The sequence below is a fragment of the Delphinus delphis genome, chromosome 21 (assembly GCF_949987515.2).
Source record: "Delphinus delphis chromosome 21, mDelDel1.2, whole genome shotgun sequence".
NCBI lineage: Eukaryota > Metazoa > Chordata > Mammalia > Artiodactyla > Delphinidae > Delphinus > Delphinus delphis.
The window spans coordinates 30963660-30985314 of record NC_082703.1 but is presented as its reverse complement, the minus strand read 5'-3'; positions in this window follow the sequence as shown (position 1 = coordinate 30985314).

Sequence of the window (21655 nt, the reverse complement as noted above, 5' to 3'; positions counted from 1 at the left end):
GAATTTCGGATGGCCTTTATTTCAAACATTCGGTAACTATAATCCTTCACGATCCTTCAGACTGTCAGGTATTGGGCTAGATTTTCTTTTGATAAGAGCAGACCCCGTATCACTTATTCTGCCTGGGAAAGTTGGGGAAGGCTTCAGAGCACACGTACCATTTGTCAATATTATGGAAAAACAGCCTGATCTATTTGATGTGCTCTCTGCACCACCAGTCAGGGCCAACACCCAAAAGCCTTGCATGTTTTGAAATGCACCTCCAAATCATTTCTCAGTTGCATATTACTCGATCTTCATTTTTGTCACCTGCCTGAACTTGGTACAAATCCTGAGTCATTCTAGAGGTAATTTCCCAAGGCAGGCCAGTCAGTACTGTGACAGCAGATTATGGAAAAAGGAAAGCTGCCTTCTTTTGTCCCTAAAAGAATAAGAAGGAAGGTAAGAGGGAAAAAACACACAAGGATTCTATTGCCTTTTCATCTATCTTATCACTGTCCGTGTCAGCTCTGCAATGCAGAGGCATCATTTAGTCTTTGTGCCAGAAAAATAAATGGGGGCATTTTTGTTTTCTTTTTTGCTAACCTATTTTTTAAAAATCACTTAGTGAGGCCCAGAGGCTGTGCAATGGGAGTATACAGGGTTTAGGAAAAATAAAACCAAGGAGTGAATCAGGACATTTTGTATGCTTGAAGCTTTTACGAGGGCAAGTGCTAACTGAGGACGTGTACCATCGTTATGATGACTGATTCGTCATGAACAGCATGATTTCAGAAAGAAAAGGAAGAAGTCCCTACAGGCAGCTTACTGTCAGGTCTCCACAATAAAAATTTGAGATAGAAGACAATGAACCCTACATTCAGGCATTATTAATCTATCGTTCCTCCACCTAGATTTTCTATTACTCTGCTCATTATAAATCTATTTCACATGTCACTTTCCTTGCAAGTACCCCGAGTTGATTCCCCCCCCCAGTTTGTGCTCTCTCTCTGCCCCAAACCCTTACATACTCTCTGCTCTGATGATTTCAGTTCCACAAGGTATCCGTTGCCAAATTATCACAACTAATTTCCTCCTTTCAACTGAAGGTCATCGTTTGTTTGAGAAGAGCAAAAAAAACTACAAGAAGCATATTGACATTGTGTAAATGAGAGCCAAACATCAAGGGGTGTGTGTTTAATGAACAAAGGATCATTGCTTAGTGTGTAACTGCAGCATTAAATTCCACTGTATGATTGTGAGAGAATGAGGGAAAAAACCAAAGGACATATTAGTATTATCATAAAAATGTTTTAACCGGGCTTCCCTGGTGGCGCAGTGGTTGAAAGTCCGCCTGCCGATGCAGGGGACACGGGTTCGTGCGCCGGTCGGGGAGGGTCCCGCATGCCGCGGAGCGGCTGGGCCCGTGAGCCATGGCCGCTGAGCCTGCGCGTCCGGAGCCTGTGCTCCGCAACCGGAGAGGCCACAACAGTGAGAGGCCCGCGTACCGCAAAAAAAAAAAAAAAAAAAAAAAAGATGTTTTAACCTTCTGGATTCCCTGAAAGGGTCTCAGAAAATGTCAGCATATTCTGAGAACTGTTGTCTTATATCCAAAGTTCCATTCTAGCTAATATTGATATTCTGATTTAATTTCTAAGGTCCTATTGACTGTTTTGAAGATTATGATTACTTTCAAAATACTAACAAAGAATGTGAGCTGAATACTCGGTAGAAAAATGTTGAATTCAAAATAAAGGGAAGAATAATAGAAAAGTGGTTTTTATTAGAAAGCCAATTGTAATAGAAAACTTAAACCTATGTATGCACCAAGTTAGGAAAAAAGATACCTCTATTAAAACACTCGTCACATGAAAAAAAAAAAAAGGCTTCCGGTTAAACTCCCTGCAAAGGGGATATGCCAGAGGACAGCCCGCCAGGCCCGAGAATGCCCACCCCAGGCAGTGGGTTCTCTGGCCTTCTTCCTATGTACAGTCTGATTCTTCGGACTTAAATCCCTATTAAAGAGAAGAAAATGCATTTTGTTTCTCTTGTACACAGATACATAGGGAAGTACTTATAAAATATGTGCCCGTTTATATTATTCAGCACAACACCCTGTGTAATGAAATTGCCTCTGTTCTCCTGTGGGCCAGGAAACACAATGTAAGGAGGAAAGATCATTCTGAGACACATATTAGATATTAGGCCTATGATTCAAAGACTAGATAACTGTGCAAATAACTGCAGCTACAACAATATCTTATGATGTAGTCACTAAATAAAGCAAAATGATAAACACTTAAGAGGAAAAGTACGACAAATAAATTGCTGGAATATATTTTTACCTTACATAAAGAAGTTTGTAGTTAGAGTCATACTTTTAAATTACTTATGCTATGCTGGAGTAGTTACGTGTGTGTGTGTGCGTGTGCGTGTGTGTGTGTGTTCCATAAAGAGAACATAAAATATATTTTAATGTTTTAAATTTCAGTGTCAACGTTTCATTGGAATGTAACTTCAGTGTTTGCTGATAGCTCGCTGATTTACGGTTGCAGAAAAAGAAACACGGGTAGACTAGCAATTAGTTATATAATTATCCGATGTGAAAGATTTGTAAAATACATAGGAATCTTACCTTTAATACAAACTTTATGTTATAATACTTCATTAAATTTGGCTTTCAGCTGTCAGTTATACATTATTACCATCACTATAGTGATTAATTAACACATTTGGGGTTAGATGAGAAGTGAATCATTTGTCTATGTTTCATATTTTAGATAGCCTAAATTGTATGTTTAAGTATATGTTTAGATAGTCACTCAACTAAAATAAAAAAGGAATACTATCTCTACATATCCACCAGTAAAGATGCTAATAGACAAACAATGCGTTAAGTGAACGTTTTGGAAAATAGGGACCATTTCAAAAAGGCTAACAGAACAATTTTGCTATATTATTTCAACGTTCATTTCATTTCTAGGGATAATTTTCCTTACCTATGAAAATTAAGGTTTAAATACCATGCCTGTATCTCTAAGGTGTTACTGTTAAAAGTTAATCACTTGCATAAATATTCTTTGTTTAAAAATTAGAGAAAGTCTGTTTACTAACTAACAAATACGATCCCTTTGTTAACAGTTTAACCTTTGGAATTATAGAAGTATAGGAAGTGTACAAATATAAGACATACCCTCTATCCTAAAAAAGTTTATCATTTCAGGAGGCAAACCTAACACACATGAGATGATCCAAGACAGCATAAAATTAGGACAAAGCTGTATTATATGAGCTGCAAGAGCTGTGAAAGTTCACAGGCAAGGAGATCAAGGAAGCTAGAATCGCTGGGATGCTTCCATGGGGGAAGCTTTCCCATTCAACAATTCAGGATATTGAACGTTTTCAGCTAACCAGCTCTTGGTCACTGTGCACCTAAACTTCTACTATAAAACTGAAACTACATTTAGAAATGGAAGTAGAGGAAATTATTCTTTTTTAATTTTAGGAGATGTTCACTGACAAAAATTCATGCGATTTTCTATGAAAAAAATTTTTTTTAATGTACAGCTCACAAAATACAGAAGAACCAGTAATAAATGAAATATTAAAATGAACAGTTTTTGGTAGCATAAAGAGCAAATAAAATAAGCTAAGTCTTACTTATTAGTTTTCCACTTACAAGTTTAGAAAGTAAATTATTCTGGAGAAAGTTTATCCCTGGAAGAATGAAAAGGAAAGCCAAGTCAGAACAATGCACACTGGCTGAGGAGTAATAAAAGGTTCTCTCAACAGAATTCACAAATTTGATATGGGTCAGCAGTTCCATAATTTTACTCTTCAAATTTAATTGGAAGAAAATTTAGATAATAATTTATTATGTGGTTACTGGGAACAAACACTCAAAAATATTTTTAATTTACCAACAATAATAATGGAAATGCAAGCAACTGAGAACCTATAGGATGAGAGTAAATGGGAAACATATCAAAATGGGCTTACTAGCCACCCTCAAGATTCAGAGAGGAGAGGTCTCACACTGGAGGAGAGACATTGGGATAAACAAGATAAATAAAGAGGAAAAGATCTAATGGATCTGTAGTGGTAGAGACAAGACAGATAAATGTACAACAGCTAGAAAGGCAATAAGAGGAACTTACATGGGTGATTACCAACTGACCAGCAGTATTGAACATATAGTACATGCTTAATAAATAAATACTCCTTAGTTGATTTCTACATTGCAACATGAGGAAAGTTAATGCTACAGAGTACAGGGAATGTAAATACAAACTGGTCACAAACACAAAACAAGAAAATACTGGTTGTATCCCATTATAGAAAGAAAGTTAGATTTTAAAATACATGTTTGAAATATATGAATATTAATTATCATTTATAAATGTGAGCTGGAAGAAAAAATTTTTGAGTTAAATATATTGATATAATCAATCAGATACTATAAAATGTTCAGATTTTCTTCAATGCCTTTTCCAACGGGGATAAAAGAAAACACATTGTACAAAATGGTACATCAAATTGTACTTTCTTTGTCATTCCTCCACAATGATCTCAGGAATACCAGTTAAGTAAATTTAGCAGTAATGAGTAAATAAAAATCGGGTTAAAATTGGAAAAGATAAATCCAGTGAACTATTTATGACTTCAAAACTGTGAGACATCAAGAAATTTAGATAATTGAAGGAGGAAAATGTGTACATAAATTCAATACATTATTTAACTGATAGCACATGAAACATGAATATTTTGCCTTAACTGAAACTAAATGTTTATTCCCCAAGAAAATCATGTCAAGGAAAAAGACAAAATTGAGTACACCTCTAAAAGAAATAGTAAACCTTCTCTGCATTATCAAAATGGGGTTTTTCCTTTGTTTAGCTTTTGCTTCCACAGGCTTATCAGACATGGCAGGAAATGTTTGGCTTCCAAGCATTAATTGTGGCTGATGACTGAGATGCACCGGAGCCATCACTGGGAGTGAATAGTTAATCTCACTGTTCTTATTAATTCATCCACAAGAAAGGACAGAAAAGCAAAATATCAAAGGAGTACTGGGAATGGCTTTAGTAATAGTGAGGACCCTTTAGGCAAAAGAGCCTCAGAAATGTACGTCAAAAGACCATTAGACTCTAACTTTATTAACTTACAACATAGAATGTGGCAACGCGTACCAGGAGCGCTTCTTTGAACACAAAGCCACACAAGCACATTCTCAAGGAGCAGACAGGTGGTTCATTATCCATTACCCAACTGCTTTATCTCCAAGGAGAAAAAAAATAACAACCTCTCTGGCTTCCTGTGTTCACATTAAAATAAAGCATACATAGACATCAAACGTACTATGTTTCCTAGAAAACCATGGATATGTATTTCTTTTATATCTAAAATGTAACCATATATAAGTACTACAAAACATATTTTAAAAGGGAATTTTAACTAGTTGTATTTATATAGAGTCTCAATAGCAATGCAATTCATATTCTTTGTTCTATCAATACACCTTTGAGTACAATTTTCAAAAAATATACCAAATTGAGTACATTTTGCATAAATTCAACATATTATGTTATCGTAAATAATGCAGCAAAAGTCATATTGACTCTAGGGAAAAGGCCTAAGACTCATAAAGTGTTAATTTTTTTTTTTCTTCCGACATGTCTCTACCACGCCAGATGTCTACCCTGGCCTGGGAGGACTCCCTAATTCTTCAATGTGTCTTACTATAATTCTGGATATCTCCCTAGTTCCCTAAAGTTTCTACTCTATGTTGTTTGTTTCACTTACACCCCACGTATGTCTAGACTGACTGAGGTTGTCACCCTAATTCCCCAGGTGTGTTTGATCACAGACGCCTTCCCAATTTCCCAGGTGTGTTTGACCATGGACATTTTCCTAATTCCCCAGGTGTTTGTACACTGACTAGTGATTTCTCCCTAACTTCCCAGCTTTGCCTACTATCACCTAGGGTGTCTCTCTAATCCCCAGGAGTTTCTAAACTATCGTTGGATGTTGCCCTAATTTTGCAGGTTGTAAACACTAACCAAAAAAGTCTTTCTAAATCCCTGGGTGTGTCTACACTGACCTCGGTTGAATCTATAATTCCCCAGTTCAATCAATGTCTTTGGATGTCCGCTCAATTCTCCAGGAGTGTCTTTTCTGATTTGGGATGCCTCTTGAATTAATCAATGTTTTTATCCTAATCTTGAATATCTCCCTATTTCCCCATGGTTGTCTATATTAAACTGAGATGGTTCCCTCATTTTCCAAGTTTTTTCCAACCCTAACCTTGCATGCATGCATAATTCCCCTGATGTGTCTACACTGAACTGGGATGGCTAACAAATCCCCCAGGAATTTCTACACTGACCTGGTATGCATGTAAAAGTTCATTTAATTTGCTTTATTTTAGGAAATTTGATTTAAGTCAGAAGAAAAATCATTGGAAACATCAGAAAAATCATAGATTACAATCTTCATAAAATACTGATAAATTTTCTTTACGAAAGAAATTATTTGAATAAAAAATCTTACTTTGGAAGAACTATTGAGTTTATAGAATACAACAAAACTTGAGGATATCAAAATAAATGTCTATATATGGGTGTACTAAAAAGATAATGCATAGTAGGCATAATGTATACTTGGCTAAAAGGAGTCACTTGTTCCAATTATTCAAGAAAAAGTTAACATTTTTACCGTCAAAACATGGTAATGTTAACGTTGCTACATCTCAAAATTTTCTAGTAACAAGAACAGAGATGTCAGATACAAAGTAGAACTATGTACTTGTATTGATAACGATGCTGTTGCCCTAATAAATTAATTCTGCTGATACTGATACCCTGACATCATGCAAATAATTGTTCATTCCTTTAAAAGAACAGTATAGAAAGTTGCACTTTAATATTTTTTCAAATAATTCACTTGGTTTTTTAAGAAAAGGAATATCCTCAGGGAAATTTTCAAATAAGGATTAAACACAGAGACAGATTGCCTCAAAACAGAGATCATCAACTGTATTTGCAAATGAGGTATCAACGCAGAGCATTTGTTAACATTTCCATTTTAATTACTAGTTAAATTGTACTTATTTTTAATTGTGAAAATCAACACTCTGAAAGTTATTTTTAAAGGTTGCACTCCACAATCGTTATTGTTACTGTGTAACTAAAACCTCACGTACATACGTGACACCTAGGATTTAGGTTTTATGTCTTTTCTTCTCATTTTGAGGCTACAGGAACTTGAAGTAATCCAAAAATTAAATCATCTACCTTTTCGATATTTCAATACTGACAATTATAGACCAGACACAGGGAATTGAGTCAATTATTTGGATATTATGAAATATTTTCCCATTTCTTATCACACAGGGGAAATTATAGCTATTTAGGACAATTTAAATTATTTATTCAGAAATTCAGTGTCATGTATATAATATTATATGTGTATTTGCTGGGATTTCGGGACACTTGTTTAAGAATACCTAAACATCTTCCATTATGAGTATAGCATCTAAAAATATATCTTACTGATATTTTAATTTCCTTCCAATTAAAAATGCAAATGATATTCCAGGCAAATTTTTTCACCTAGAATTTTATTTTTAACCTACATCCTAACTTTTTGACCCTCAGCAATTGATAAATTACTGTAACATTTGTCAGGGAGTGGGGATTATGTAAAATATGTAATATATATTTATATTTTATGCAGTACTTAAAATATGCACATGAAATATTTTACACATATAACCCTGATTTGTTTTGAGGTTTTGATTCTAAAATACAGAGATGACTGCTACTTTAAGATGTTGAATATATGTTGTTAAAAACACAGCTATCAGATAATTAAACATTCAAGTACATAAGATATACCTTACAGTTTGAGAGAAAGCTATATATTATTTTCCTAACACAGAAATCTATCAGCAGTGATATTTGCCAAATGATTGAATATAGTGACCTTAAAAAGAAACGAGTATTAAGAAATGTATTTCACTCTTAAAATTGTATCGATGAAATTCATGTATCCATAGTTGAAGAGAGAAATCTACTAATTCATATATATATATATATATATATGTATATACACATGCACACAATCAAAACATGCATTTTGTCATAGTAAATGGACTTTTTAATGATCCATTCAGCAAGGAAAAATTGTTTCCCAGCAGGAATTCCACAGATTTCAAAACTGTCTGAATGCACAATAATGAAATTACTTGAGCTCAGGTATTGCCTTTTTTATTATTTTTAGCGTCTGCCATTCTTCCATGAAAGCACATTCATTCATTCTGTCACCCAGTTAGCATCATAGCAAGTTATGACAAACCAAATAGCGTGGGTAAGGAATCAAACATAACATATTTTGTCCAGAGAAATAATCTTATCTGTTTGCCTTCTTTTTCAGATACATCTCAGCCATCTTATAAACTCAGTCTCTCAAAATCAGACTAAAGTCCAGTCACATTGCCATGCATCATTCAGAATAAAATCTGCATTCTATAGAAAAGTCAGTGATCTGAATATTTGATTAGGCTAATAGAAATGCCTTTCTAAATTGGGGGATTTTCAAAACTTATTCTTAGATTGTGAAAATACTCCTAAATGTTCAATTTAATTCTTCTTGTATTTTACTTGTTATTTTTAAACTAGATAAGTGCTTTGCAATAGAGCAGACTCACCTGCTTTAGTAAATGTGACTGGGATTGTGTTTTTGTTAACTTTAAGCTATTACCATGACAATTGTTTTTCATTAATTCATAATTAACAGATAGCCTCATCAAATGAATTTATGAAACATTACTGTGATTTGGGTTGAGAAGATTTTTACCAGTGCACGTTATCATTTATAACAAAAGACTACCATTAACATCTCTACCTTGGAAGTCTTACATCTGTTTATTCAGGTTGACTACAGGCTCAAATTTATCACTGGAAAATATATTCAAATGTCTAAAAAAGTCCTTTAACCTCATATTTATAATTATGTAAATCATCTTTGACTAACAGGAGTTGACGTGTAATGTTTTTAATATAGGGCTTCCAGACTACTTAGTCACAAAATTTCAGAAATTTAGAATAAAATCACATTAGGAGTTTAACCTGCCTCAAGAGAGCACTTCAGTTTGTGTACACAATTGCCATGAGTCACTCTAAGTATTTTTCAGTCAACAAACATTTATTGACTGGTGTTTATGCGCCAGTCATTGTGCTACAATGCTAAGTACATGGGGATTAAGTACATTCAAGACCTCAAAGAGCTAGAGTTACAATCCAGCAGGAAACAGAGCCAAGAAAATCAGTAACATTTGAATACCATTACACAGGAATACCACAGATGCAATAGAAGTAAAGAGAAAGAATGTATAACCCAAACTGAACGGAGTCAGGAAGGGCTCTTCTGATGGCTAGGATGAAGTACACTAGCCCAAGAAGATGAAAGTGGTTTTCTGTTGCTGTTGTTGTTTGTTTGTTTGTTATGAAGTAACAGCAAATGCATTTACAGAAAGAACAATATGATGTAAGTTCAATATAGCTGGAGCAGAATTTGGTGATTACATTGACCAAAACAACTGATGTTTATTTTAATGGCTTAATTGTTCATATATGTTCTTCTATATTCTTCATTTCTACCCATAGAAACTCTTTTGAAATGTGTAAAATTTTTTTTAAATCTCCAACAATTCCACCATACAAAAATAATTGATATTACTCTTTCTGTGTATTTCTTTTCATTGTTTTTTCAGTAGAGCTACATTTTTTTTATTAAATTGGAGTCACTGAGTATATGTAGTTTTATACTTGTTTTTCTCTTAACATTGTGAATATTTTCCCATGTCGCTAAATGTTTTAAATTCTTTTTTAAAATAATATTTTTAGTGACCATAAATACAGCATCATCAAAATGTACCAAAATATACTTATTCAAGCCCCTAGTTTTTTCTTTGTTAGTTTGTTGTTGTTTTTTAACATCTTTATTGGAGTATAATTGCTTTACAATGGTGTGTTAGTTTCTGTTTTATAACAAAGTGAATCAGTTATACATATACATATGTTCCCATATCTCCTCCCTCTTGTGTATCCCTCCCTCCCACCCTACCTATCCCACCTCTCTAGGTGGTCACAAATCACCGAGCTGATCTCCCTGTGCTATGCGGCTGCTTCCCATTAGCTATCTATTTTACGTTTGATAGTGTATATAAGCCCCTAGTTTTTTGCACTTAGGTATTTGCTATGGACTAAACTGTGTCCACCCAAAATGTATATGTTGAAGTCCTAACCCCCAATGTCATGGTATTTGGAGGTGGGGCCTTTGGGAGGTAATTAGGCTTAGATGAAATCTTGAGGATGGGACCCCCATGAAAGGACTAGTCTCCATATAAGAAGAGAGGTCAGCCATGTGAGGACACAGCAAGAAGACAGCCTTCTGCAAACCAGGGAGAGGGCCCTCACCAGGAACCAAATTGGCCAGCACCTTGATCTTAGACTTCCCAGACTCCAGAGATGTGAAAAACAAATGTGTGTTGTTTAAGCCACGCGGTCTCTGGTATTTTATTATAGCAGCCCAAACTGACTAAGACAGCATTTATTTTAAAAAATAATAATAAAATTAATTTTATTAAATTTTTAAAAACTAACATTAAATGTTAAAAAACTAGAAAAAATATCAATATATACCTATATGTGATATTATCCCTGATTATTTCTTTAGGATAGATTTTTAGAAGTGAGATGACTGGAGAAGAGTATATAAACATTTTTAGGGATCTTGATATGAATTTCCAAACTGTTAACCAGAAAGAATGCATTCCAACCAACAGTATATGAGAAATTTTATCTTCTAAGCATCTCTTATCATATTTCTCATCTTTTAATTATTTGGATATTTTTATCTTGGTCTAACTTTTATTGTGAATATGCAAACTAAATTTGACGGTCCTCTGTCACATTATGTATACTACTAATTATTATTAAGCCACTATGACAATATATACTCATGGTTAACAAAGTTAAAATTTTATAAACCTGAGATTTTAAACTTCATTTTTCTCAAATGAGAATATTATTAAAAGTATAGCTTTCCTCAGCAGTTGAGGTTTTTGAACACTCCTTATCCGTGACTATCACAGGCTCTCTAAATAAAGACATATGATGAAAGAATGAGGATGCAGTTATGGAGTATCAAATTCATCTTCTCTCCTGACCTTCTCATCCACAGTGTTTTTAATTATGTTACATATTGAGACTATATAATGTGAAACTTCCCTTAGAATTCAGAACATTTCTGTACATTTTTGTCATGCTCCAACATAACCTAAAATGGGACAAGTTCTTTTATTTGAGCATATTCTTTTTAAGACCAAAAGAACTTTGAATAAAATCCCAAACCTCAGGGTTAATCCCCTTAACCAACCACTAGCCAATAGTATTTCCAACTAAGATTACAAATTTTTATAATACCCAGAGACGGTATCAACAATGTTTGATGCCAAAATTAAGTGAGTGCCAACATTCGCTTTTGCTAAGAAAAGCATGAACTGTGCATCTGTTTCCTATAGACAGAAGAATTCTAGTTCACTCAGAAGAAGTTCCTGAGTAGGACTCCATGTAGTTCTAGATTAATGTAGATCTCTGGATTAATACTTAAAGGTCCTACAAAACACATATACATATAATTGAAGATTCTGTAAAGCATATATACAATCATTTGTAACCTTTTATTCTTGAGGATAACTAAGTCAGCTTCTGCAAGAGGTACACTTCAAATTCTCTATGGCTTAAAACAATATAGGTGTATTTCTTGTCCACCTGAACTTCAACAACCTGAAATCCAAAACTGCTGTCTGCAACACACGCCTCCAACATCGGAAGACAGAGTGCTCAGGAGAGACACACCAGCTCTTATCTACCTTGGTTCCTCATGACCTGCCATCTCTGCTCCTAGTTTGTTAGCTGGAACAGCATGGACGGCTAGGGAACGGAGAGGGGCAGAGGGAGGGTGGATGTTACTACTTGTCTTTGCCCTGTATCTTAACTAAAGGACACTACACAGCTGTAATACATGAAAGAGTTAACAGAGGTCAGATGTCTACTATAAAATGTTCATTGAGCGAGTTTTCAACCTTATTTTAGACCCTATCGGAAAATATAAGAAGTTGAAGACATAATCTCTACCCACAAAAATTCTTAAGTTTATGATATAGTTAAGCAGCTGATGAAAAATGTATGAATAGTTTAAGGGCTATTTTTTGCACCACAGAAACTGAAAACGTTAATATGAAAGGGGGAGATCCAGGAATAATTAGTGTAGGCTTCATAACGAAGGTAGGGTATAAGTTTGTCCCCAGAGGACAGAATAGTGGGATTTACAAAGGAGGAAGGAAAAAGAAAGAGCAATGGAGGCAAGATGATGGGCTCCAGGGAAGGCAAAGGTGAGAATGAGTGTGATAGCCTCAGAGAGCCTTAAGGAAATGGGCCTAATTAGACTAGTGAGCACATTTTGAGAAACAGTAGGGGATAAAATTCAACAGACAGAGCAGAGACTCATGTAAACCACACAGAGTAACTTAGAATTGATACAGCAGAAAATTGGGAGACATTTAAAGTTGCTGATTAAAAGACTCACATCTATTTGGTTAAGAATTACACTTCAGGAGGACCTTCAAGATGGCGGAGGAGTAAGACATGGAGATCACCTTCCTCCCCACAGATACATCAGAAATACATCTACACGTGGAACAACTCCTACAGAAGACCTACTGAACGCTGGCAGAAGACCTCAGACCTCCCAAAAGGCAAGAAACTCCCCACGTACCTGGATAGGGCAAAAGAAAAAACGGAGACGAAAGAATAGGGAAGGGACCTGCACCTCGGGGAGGAAGCTGTGAAGGAGGAAAAGTTTCCACACACTAGGAAGCCCCTTCACTGGCGGGGATGAGGGGTGGTGGGGGGGAAGTTTCGGAGCCACGGAGGAGAGCGCAGCCACAGGGGTGTGGAGGGCAAAGCAGAGAGATTCCCGCACAGAGGATCGGTGCCGACCAGCACTCACCAGCCCTAGAGGCTTGTCTGCTCACCTGCTGGGGTGGGCGGGGGCCGGGAGCTGAGGCTCGGGCTTTGCAGGGCAGATCCCAGGGAGAGGACTGGGGTTGGCGGCGTGAACACAGCCTGAGGGAGCTAGTGCGCCACAGCTAGCCAGGAGGCAGTCTGGGGAAAAGTCTGGACCTGCCTAAGAGGCAAGAGACCACTGTTTCAGGGTGCACGAGGAGAGCGGATTCAGAGCACCACCTAAACGAGCTCCAGAGACAGGTGCGAGCTGCAGCTATCAGCGCAAACCCCAGGGACGGGCATGAAACACTAACACTGCTGCTGCAGCCACGAAGAAGCCTGTGTGCAAGCACAGGTCACTATCCACACCTCCCCTCCCTGGAGCCTGTGCAGCCTGCCTCTGCCAGGGTCCCGTGATCCAGGGACAACTTCCCCGGGAGAACACACGGCACGCCTCAGGCTGGTGCAACATCATGCCACAGGCTCACCGCACATTCTATATCCCTCCCTCCCCCCAACCTGAGTGAGCCAGAGCCCCCTAATCAGCCACTCCTTTAACCCCGTGCTGTCTGAGCAAAGAACAGACGCCCTCAGGTGACCTACATGCAGAGGCGGGACCAGATCCAAAGCTGAGCCCCAGGAGCTGTGAGAACAAAGACGAGAAGGGAAATCTCTCCCAGCAGCCTCAGGAGCAGCGGATTAAATCTCCACAATCAACTTGATGTACCTGCATCTGTGGAATACATGAATAGACAATGAATCACCCCAAAATTGAGGTGGTAGACTTTGGAAGCAACTGTAGACTTAGGGTTTGCTGCATGTGACAGACTAGTTTCTGATTTTTATGTTTATTTTACTATAGTTTTTAGTGCTTGTTATCATTGATGGATTTGTTTATTGGTTTGCTTGCTCTTTTTTTTAATTAAAATTTTTTTAAATTTTAATAGTATTTTTTTGTTTTTTTATTTTAATAACTTTATTCTATTTTATTTTATTATTATTTTCTTTATTCCTTTCTTTCTTTTCCTCCCTTTTCTTCTGAGCCATATGGCTTACATGGTCTTGGTGCTCCTGCCAGGTGTGAGGCCTGAGCTTCTGAGGTGGGAGAGCCGAGTTCAGGACATGGGGCCAACAGAGACCTCCCGGCCCCATGTAATATCAATAGGCAATTGCTCCCCCAGAGATCTCTGTCTCAACAGTAAGATCCAGCTCCACTCAACGACCAGCAAGCTCCAGTACTGAATGCCCCATGCCAAACAACTAGCAAGACAGGGACACAACCCCACCCATTAGCACAGAGGCTGCCTAAAATCATACTAAGTTCACAGACACCCAAAAACACACCACCGGACACAGTCCTGCCCACCAGAAAGACAAGATCCAGTCTCTTCCATCAGAACACAGGCACCAGTCCCCTCCACCAGGAAGCCTACACAACCCACTGAACCAACCTTACCACTGGGGGCAGACCCCCAAAACAACAGGAACTACGAACCTGCAGCCTGCGAAAAGGAGACCCCAAACACAGTAAGTTAAGCAAAATGAGAAGACAGAGAAACACGCAGCAGATGAAGGAGCAAGATAAAAACCCATGAGACCAAACAAATGAAGAGGAAATAGGCAGTGTACCTGAAAAAGAATTCAAAGTAATGATAGTAAAGATGATCCAAAATCTTGGAAACAGAATGAAGAAAATACAAGAAATGTTTAACAAGGACCTAAAATACCTAAAGATCAAACAAACAATAATAAACAACACATTAAATGAAATTTAAAATACTCTAGAAGGAATCAATAGCAGAATAACTGAGGCAGAAGAACAGATTGGTGATCTGGAAGATAAAATAGTGGAAATAACTACCACAGAGCAGAATAAATAAAAAACGAATGAAAAGAATTGAAGAACAGTCTCAGAGACATCTGGGACAACATTAAATGCACCAACATTCAAATTACAAGGGTCCCAGAAGAAGAAGAGAAAAAGAAAGAGACTGAGAAAATATTTGAAGAGATTATAGTTGAAAGCTTCCCTAACATGGGAAAGGAAATAGTCAATCAAGTCCAGGAAGTGCAGAGAGTCCCATACAGGATCTAAGGAAAAACATGCCAAGACACAAATTAATCAAACTATCAAAACTTAAATACAAAGAAAAAATATTAAAAGCAGCAAGCGAAAAGCAACAAATAACATACAAGGGAATCCCCATAAGATTAACAGCTGATCTTTCAGGAGAAACTCTGCAAGCCAGAAGGGAGTGGCAGAACATATTTAAAGTAATGAAAAGGAAAAACCTACAACCAAGAGTACTCTACCCAGCAAGGATCTCATTCAGATTCGACAGAGAAATTAAAACCTTTACAGACAAGCAAATTTAAGAGACTTCAGCACCACCAAACCAGCTTTACAACAAAAGGTAAAGGAACTTCTCTAGGCAGGAAACACAAGAGAAGGAAAAGACCTGCCATAACAAACCCAAAACAATTAAGAAAATGGTAATAGGAACATACATATCGATAATTACCTTAAACGTAAATGGATTAAATGCTCCAACCAAAAGACATAGACTGGCTGAATGGATACAAAAACAAGACCCATATACGTGCTGTCTACAAGAGACCCACTTCAGACCTAGGGACACATACATACTGAAAGTGAGCAGATGGAAAAAGATATTCCATGCAAATGGAAATCAAAAGAAAGTAGCAATTCTCATATCAGACAAAATAGACTTTAAAATAAAGACTATTACAAGAGACAAACAATGACATGACATGATGATCAAGGGATCAATCCAAGAAGTAGATAAAACAATTGTAAATATTTATGCACCCAACATAGGAGCACCTCAATACATAAGGCAAATGCTAACAGCCATAAAAGGGGAAATTGACAGTAACATAATCATAGTAGGGGACTCTAACACCCCACGTTCACCAATGGACAGATGATCCAAAATGAAAATAAATAAGGAAACACATGCTTTAAATGACACATTAAACAAGATGGACTTAATTGATATTTATAGGGGAGTCCATCACAAAACAACAGAATAAACTTTCTCCTCAAGTGCTCATGGAACATTCTCCAGGATAGATCATATCTTGGATCACAAATCAAGCCTTGGTAAATTTAAGAAATGAAATTGTATCAAGTATCTTTTCTGACCACAATGCTCTGAGACTAGATATCACATACAGGAGAAAAAACTGTATAAATACAAACACACAGAGGCCAAGCAATACACTAATAAATAACCAAGAGATCACTGAAGAAATCGAAGAGGAAATCAAAAAATGCTTAGAAACAAATGACAATGAAAACAGGAGGACCCAAAACCTATGAGATACAGCAAAAGCAGTTCAAGAGGGAAGTTTATAGTAGTACAATCCTACTTCAAGTAACAAGAAACATCTCACATAAACAACCTAACCTTACACCTAAAGCAATTAGAGAAAGAAGAAAAAAAAAAACCCTAAGTTAGCAGAAGGAAAGAAATCATAAAGATCAGATCAGAAATAAATGAAAAAGAAATGAAGGAAATGATGGCAACGATCAATAAAACTAAAAGCTGGTTCTTTGAGAAGATAAACAAAATTGATAAACCATTAGCTAGACTCATCAAGAAAAAAAGGGAGAAGATTCAAATCAATAGAATTAGAAATGAAAAAGGAGAAGTAACAACTGACACTGCAGAAATACAAAGGATCATGAGAGATTACTACAAGCAACTATATGCCAATAAAATGGACAACCTGGAAGAAATGGACAAATTCTTAGAAAAGCACAACCTTCTGAGACTGAACCAGGAAGAAATAGAAAATATAAACAGACCAATCACAAGCACTGAAATTGAAACTGTGATTAAAATTCTTCCAACAAACAAAAGCCCAGGACCAGATGGCTTCACAGGCATATTCTATCAAATGTTAAGAGAAGAGCTAACACCTATCCTTCTCAAACTCTTCCAAAATATAGCAGAGGGAGGAACACTCCCAAACTCTTTCTTCAAGGTCACCATCACCCTGATACCAAAACCAGACAAGGATGTCACAAAGAAAGAAAACTACAGGCCAATATCACTGATGAACATAGATGCAAAAAATCCTCAACAAAATACTAGCAAACAGAATCCAACAGCACATTAAAAGGATCATACACCATGATCAAGTGGGGTTTACCCCAGGAATGCAAGGATTCTTCCATATATGCAAATAAATCAATGTGATACACCATATTAAAAAATTGAAGGATAAAAACCATATGATCAACTCAATAGATGCAGAAAAAGATTTTGACAAAATTCAACACTCATTTATGATAAAAACTCTCCAGAAAGTAGGCATAGAGGGAACTTTCCTCAACATAATAAAGGCCATGTATGACAAACCCACAGCCAACATTGTCCTCAAGGGTGAAAAACTGAAACCATTTCCACTAAGATCAGGAACAAGACAAGGTTGCCCACTCTCACCACTATTATTCAACATAGTTTTGGAAGTTTCAGACACAGCAATCAGAGAAAAAAAGAAATAAAGGAACCCAATTGGTAAAGAAGAAGTAAAACTGTCACTTTTTGCAGATGACGTGATGCTATACATAGAGAATCCTAAAGATGCCACCAGAAAACTCCTAGAGCTAATCAATGAATTTGGTAAAGTAGCAGGATACGAAATTAATGCACAGAAATCTCTTGCATTCCTATTAACTAATGATGAACAATCTGAAAGGGAAATTAAGGAAACACTCCCATTTACCATTGCAACAAAATAATAAAATACCTAGGAATAAACCTACCTAAGGAGACAAAAGACCTGTATGCAGAAAACTATAAGACACTGATGAAAGAAATTTATGATGCAAACAGATGGCAAGATATACCATGTTCTTGGATTGGAAGAATCAACACTGTGAATATGACTCTACTACCCAAAGCAATCTACAGATTCAGTGCAATCCCTATCAAACTACCAATGGCATTTTTCACAGAACTAGAACAAAAATTTTCACAATTTGTATGGAAGCACAAAGGACCCCGAATAGCCAAAGCAATCTTGAGAAAGAAAAACAGAGCTGGAGGAATCAGGCTCCCAGACTTCAGACTATACTACAAAGCTACAGTAATCAAGACAGTATGGTACTGGCACAAAAACAGAAATATAGATCAATGGACCAGGATAGAAAGCCCAGAGATAAGCCCACACACAATGGTCACCTTATCTTTGATAAAGGAGGCAAGAATACACAATGGAGAAAAGACAGCCTCTTCAATAAGTGGTGCTGGGAACACTGGACAGCTACATGTAAAAGAATGCAATTAGAATACTCCCTAACACCATACACAAAAATAAACTCAAAATGGATTAAGGACGTAAATGTAAGGCCAGACACTATAAAACTCTTAGAGGAAAACATAGGCAGACACTCTATGACATAAATCACAGCAAGATCCTTTTTGACCCACCTTCTAGAGAAATGGAAATAAAAACAAAAATAAACAAATGGGACCTAATGAAACTTCAAAGCTTTTGCACAGCAAAGGAAACCATAAACAAGACCAAAAGACAACCCTCAGAATGGGAGAAAATATTTGCGAATGAAGCAACTGACAAAGGATTAATCTCCAAAACATACAAGCAGCTCATGCAGCTCCATATCAAAAAAACAAACAAACAATCAAAAAATGGGAAGAAGACCTAAAGAGACATTTCTCCAAATAAGATATACAGATTGCCAACAAACACACGAAAGGATGCTCAACATCACTAATCATTAGAGAAATGCAAATCAAAACTACAATGAGGTATCACTTCACACCAGTCAGAATGGTCATCATCAAAAACTCTACAAACAATAAATGCTGGAGACGGTGTGGAGAAAAGGGGACAGTCTAGCACTGCTGGTGGGATTGTATACTGATATAGCCACTATGGAGAACAGTATGGAACTAAAAATAGAACTACCATATGACCCAGCAATCCCATTACTGGGCATGTACCCTGAGAAAACCATAATTCAGAAAGTGTCATGTACCACAGTGTTCATTGCAGCACTATTTACAATAGCCAGGACATGGAAGCAACCTAAGTGTCCATCGACAGATGAATGTATAAAGAAGATGTGGCACATATATACAATAGAATATTACTCAACCATAAAAAGAAATGAAACTGAGTTATTTGTAGTGAGGTGGATGGACCTAGAGTCTGTCATATAGAATGAAGTAAGTCTGAAAGAGAAAAACAAATACCGTATGCTAACACATATGAATCTAAAAAAAAAAAAACAGGTTCTGATGAACCTAGGGGCAGGACAGCAATAAAGACGCAGACCTACTAGAGAATGGACTTGAGGACACAGTGCGGGGGAAGGGTAAGCTGGGACGAAGTGAGAGAGTGGCATGGACATATATACACTACCAAATGTAAAATAGACAGCTAGTGGGAAGCAGCTGCATAGCACAAGGAGATCAGCTCGGTGCTTTGTGACCACCTAGAGGGGTGGGATAGGGAGGGTGGGAGGGAGACGCAAGAGGGAGGAGATATGGGGACATATGTATACGTATAGCTGATTCACTTTGTTATAAAGCAGAAACTAACACACCATTGTAAAGCAATTATACTCCAATAAAGGTGTTAAAAAGAAATAAAAAAGAATTATGCTTCACCTATTCCCATGAGGACATGAAGTAGCTTACAAAGTTAGGCATCAAGGAATAAAACCGAGCAGAGTCCGCTTGATGAATTTAATGGACTTAATGAATTTAATGAAACAGAAGGAAGAGATGCCGGGCTACACAGCACTTGAAACAACATCTGGGCAGTGATTGCTCAACTGTGTATGAGTTTAGCTCTTAATTTTCTTACTTAAAATAAAAAGAAAAAAGATGGGGTTATATATTTTTCACCATGGGCCAAAAGCAATTAACCTTCACCAATATGTGTCATGATACCAGCAGTGTTTGAGAAAGGCCTGATTGGTAATTGTCTCCAGAGTGAGTTGGAGTGACTCACAGAAGTTAGAGGGAGCAAAGCCATCATCACTAGGGCCCTGCACCATTCTTGGCAACCAACACCCAAAGGACCAAAGTTATTTTACGGCGGTGGCAGTGATCCAGCTGTAGGAGAAACTGCCTGGTACGAGTTTATCACTGGAGTCCCTAAATATCCTCTGAGAAGGAAGTGCTCCTAAAGGCAGGTGCGGCATTCTAGAGTTTTCACAAATTAAAGAAGACATCACTGAAACTGAAACCAGGAACCATGCACTGAGCTTCATACTGACGCTTCCACAAATGCAATTAGAGTCCTTTTTCCTTCAACTCATACCTTTTATCTCTGCCAAGGGGCATAACATTGATGTTGCTAAAGGTTTACACATGCTAGCGTCGATTATTTAGACAAGATAAGGAGATGGATTATATGAATAATTTAACTTACCATGACTAATGGTATTGCTTTCGGAACACCCAAACTTCATTCAGAAAAATCACACAATCTTAAGGCTGTTAAGAATCCTTTGGCAATCGTTCACGACACCTTCTCCTTTTCATGTAACGCCACATCTAAATTATTATAATGGCTACGATTTTAAAATCTTTTGGAACAGAAGATGGCATACTCTCTAATTGATTGTAGCCTTAGACATTATAAAATATATCCAGTTTACAGATTGCTGTTTTTATGGAGAAAGATGACTAAAGGTAGACTCTCTGTAATATAGAATAAAGGAACCAATGCAAAAAAAGAAAAAAGTTTAAAAATGCAATTATGTTTGTTTTAAAACAAATTAAGTAAGATAAGATAGTAAATTCCTTAACACTGTTCCTTGGTTGCTATGTTCCTTTTTCAAATGACGAAAACATTGTGATACATCTTCTTGTGTGACCACTTAGAAAAGACTGTTTTATAAAAGCATGTGGTTAAGAAATATACATGATTTTAACAAGAGGTAATGACAACTGATTTCATCTCATTTATCACTCTCTTCTGTGTACTACAGAAAAAAACAAATTTTAAAATCTATTCAAGAAAATATGAACAACTAAATAATTACAAAGAAATAGCACCACAGTGCACTTTCAGCTGCTTCCACCAGTTGTGATGAGTTCTGAGTAATAATTCAATTAACATTGTTCACGCACAGATATTTGCTGATTCTCTCATCATAATATAGATGATACAGTTTTGCTCCCTGGGTTAACGTGTGACAATCCTCCAAGTTGCTGGGTTCTATACTGTGGATCTCAAAACTTATTGGAGACATTATGACATGTTTGGGGCTCTTTTGAAACAAAAGGTACCAATCTGTTCATTCTACATTCATAGGCTGTGCTACAGCATCAGTGCAGAAGGTTTTACAAGCCTGACAACTGTATGAAATGCCACTCTACAATGAAAAAAAAAAAAAGGCTGAATTCAAAGAAATATGAACATTATAACTAAAAGCCACGTTTCCTTTCAATCAAATAATAAGATCTAACAATCTTTTGAGACTCTCCAAACAATGGACTAATTCTTTGATTCTGTCAGATTAAATTAAAAATAAGTTACAAAGTAAGATTTTTTTTTTACTTTCATTTTTTATGCTTTTTCTTTGTTAGCTTGTATCC